The 3,132-nt window shown below is 38.0% G+C and overlaps 1 long non-coding RNA gene across 1 annotated transcript in view; it reads right to left on the reverse strand.

Annotated features, from left to right (window-relative positions):
• The window catches only part of LOC108976495, a 147,068-nt gene extending 144,607 nt beyond the window's left edge, over window positions 1-2,461 (reverse strand). The window contains exon 1 of the long non-coding RNA XR_001993954.1: window positions 2,313-2,461. This is a non-coding gene — a long non-coding RNA (uncharacterized LOC108976495). The remainder of the gene's footprint in view (window positions 1-2,312) is intronic.
• Window positions 2,462-3,132: the final 671 nt, after the last annotated feature.

Consider the following 3,132-nt stretch of genomic DNA (forward strand, 5'->3'; position numbering starts at 1 on the left):
ATAAGTATTTATAATACATATATGATTAAAATTTAAATGGCTATATTATATAATATATACATATATTTAGTATAGATATATGTACATATGCTAAGATTGAGTTCAACTTCAACTCAGATTTGCGCTTGCACTCGAAACGCTCTTCTCCTTCTTAACTGCCGTAGACACCGCTTACGCTCTTGTAGAGGATGGAGTCATGTGTAGAAGTTCACGCAAGTGAGAAAGTGCCATTCACTTGCGAGTGTCAAGAAACGATTCTTTTAAATATCATATGAAAAGAGCTCCAGACTTAAATCATTGAAAATACACAMAAGAAACGGATTTGGAAAATACTATACCTTGAGCTTAAGATTCAGTTAGGCACTTGTAACAAGGATTATTTTTCTTCTTCATTGACGATGACACGTAGACAGCAATAATTGCATATTGCTATAAAACAAACCTAAACCTTAATTGTATATTAGTTTTTAAACTCTTTATCGATATATTTGTTTTTATATAGATCTATAGGACCTAATKGTAGTCGGGTACGAGGTAGGGTAATTCTGAAAAAGTACAGTTTGTGCTGTAACTCCGCTCGGTGTTATAAGATTAGATTAACTATGATACTGGGAGTTTAGGTTCGCCACAGCTTAAACAATTCCAGCAAAAAAGCTAATGTGAAATACAAGACTAAAAGTGTCCGCTCTCTCAAAGCAGAACTTTCTTTCTTAAAATTTATTTCAGCCTGAAATATAAACTAGAAGGTTTTGTAGTGAGCATCAAGCAAATGGCTCCAGCTTTTTTGATTCCAGAGAGTAGGTAGGTAAATAGGAATACAGCCCTGTTATCTATCGGGCTCAATTGGCACTTGATGTGCCATTTTGATACACTATTCGTGGAACCTATCGTATCTGCTATTACGTTTCACCTTTTCTCTCAAAGCATTTTGAGGTTTCGATGAAGCAACTTATGTTTGATATGCTTTTAGTGGAAATCCATTCAAGGCTTGGCGCTTGATAGATTCCAAGTATTTTGTGTCGGTCGAAAACTGGGCATTCACAGAGAAGGTGGAAAATTGTTTCCTTGTTCCCTGCTATTCCGCAGCTTCGGCAGATGTTGTTGTATGGCATATCCATTTTGTCCGCATGTTCCGCAAATGGTCAGTGCCCTGTTGTGGTAGCTATTACTCTGTGGATACTTCTCCTCGACCTATTTAATAAGTCGTTGGTTCTTTTCCTTCATATGTTGGCCACAATTGTTTAGTTATGATGCATTTTGTAATGTTTTTCCATCTGTTATTTGCAATTTGTTGAAATTGTCTATTGATCTCTCCTTWGATCGATTCTAGCGGGCTTGGTATTAGCTTCGCCTCGGATTYSTTGAGGAAAGCTCCTRCCTTTCSTCTGMTTTTTCGTTACCRAAAATGTTCCTGTGGCYGGGAACCCMGATCAAGTCYAGTTGGAGCTTGTCTTTTATTGAGCTTAGTGCTCTCTTGCAGTKGTRAASTMTAYTGGWATTTGTCATGGGTGARGACAAGGCCAGRAGMGKCGCCTGGCTAWCCGTAAATATWGTTGCTTTATGTATATTCYCGTGGTTTTCTRATAAAAAATAGAAAAATATTTTTTTCATCGAMCAATTTAGTTTTGGCACTTGACCGTGAATATTTGTGATTCTCAGTTTTCGATTAATGTTTGGGTGCTCTTTAAACTTTTAAGTAAGTAATATTAAGTAATTGTTGTTGTTGCGAAAAAATCGCTTTAATTAATTTCAAGAAATCTGCTCAACTGACGGTAATTTTCGRATAAAAATCCCCGTCCGATTCGGTTGGTTGAGAACGATAAAGCGATAAAGGTAGTCAACAATTGTATTGACTTAGGAATAGTTACTATCTATATATCTGTATCTATAGAATTCTCATTAGATCCTAGTCTCAACACAACAACTTCGTAAACCGACTACTCGGTGCTTTGCAAGGGTAAAGGGGGTTCAAAGGTGAGTTTCTAATGCTTAGGAGCAAACGCTGATATTAGATAGTCAAAACTGATCTTCAAGGAAGCTGAAGATTTCTTGCTATGCGACGACAAATTATGTTGAGCCCATAGATCAGACATGCTCTAAATTATCAGTCAAAACTTGTGAGCAACACAAATGAGTCCTGATTGTGGAATCTCTAGAAGGACAGCATATTTGGCATAATATGTGCGTGGTTGGCTGTTAGCATATGTTTGCATGCATACACAGCTATATAAATGTTGATTTACGRGTATGTGGCATATGTATGTGGGGYGTATGTGTGTGTGKGTTTGCTTTTGGTAGCTCAGTGCACTCACCATTAAACTCATTCATTTACACTTGAAGTTTTTAATTACCGTCGCTATGATGTACGAGCCGTGTGGGATTGATGCTGCTACCGGGCTTCATGGCAAGCGTGCTGTTTGTTGACGATGTTTTTGTTGTTTTAAATGTTTGTTGYTGTTGATGTTGTTGTTGCTTTCACTTTGTTATTATTTGCTTTTAGAGAAAACAGTGAGCAGTTTTTGTTATTATTTTTGTTGTTTTTTCGTATTAATTTTTCGTTATTGTTGTTGTTAATTTTTTTGTTGTTGTTGTAAATTTTTTTATGTTGTTCTTGCAGTTGGTATTTTAGACGTGCTACCACGACCACCGAGCTTCTTAAGAAGCCACCATTGATGCTACAGCAGCTGCAGCACACACACACACCCTTACTTATGTTGTTGTTTATACCTACATATGTATATACATATGTGTGTTTGTTTGGCTGTCTGCCGACTCACACGAGATGTGGCAGCTGCTTCGTCGCTTGCCGCTTGCCGCTTGSTTTGGCTGCCGCGGTAGGCAGTTGTTTAACGCTCGTTTTCCGCCTGCATGCGCCAACAACAAGCGCCACAAATACACAATTCTATATTCACATGCACTCAAGTGCTTGTTATTTTATTTTATGTGGCTCGGTGGGTGGGTGACGATGGGTGACGCTGTGTGTGCGTGTGTGTGTGTGTGTGTGTTGGTGAGTTTGCACTTGTGAAATTTCACTTTCAGTTGGCGCATTACGCGAACACACACATACATACAAACAAAGTTTTCCTTTGCGTTTCTTGCTTTGTAGCACTGTTGTTATTGCTGTTATTGTTG

This window comes from Bactrocera latifrons, unplaced genomic scaffold (assembly GCF_001853355.1).
Source record: "Bactrocera latifrons isolate USDA-ARS-PBARC rearing strain unplaced genomic scaffold, ASM185335v1 scaffold_77, whole genome shotgun sequence".
NCBI classification, from domain to species: Eukaryota; Metazoa; Arthropoda; class Insecta; order Diptera; family Tephritidae; genus Bactrocera; species Bactrocera latifrons.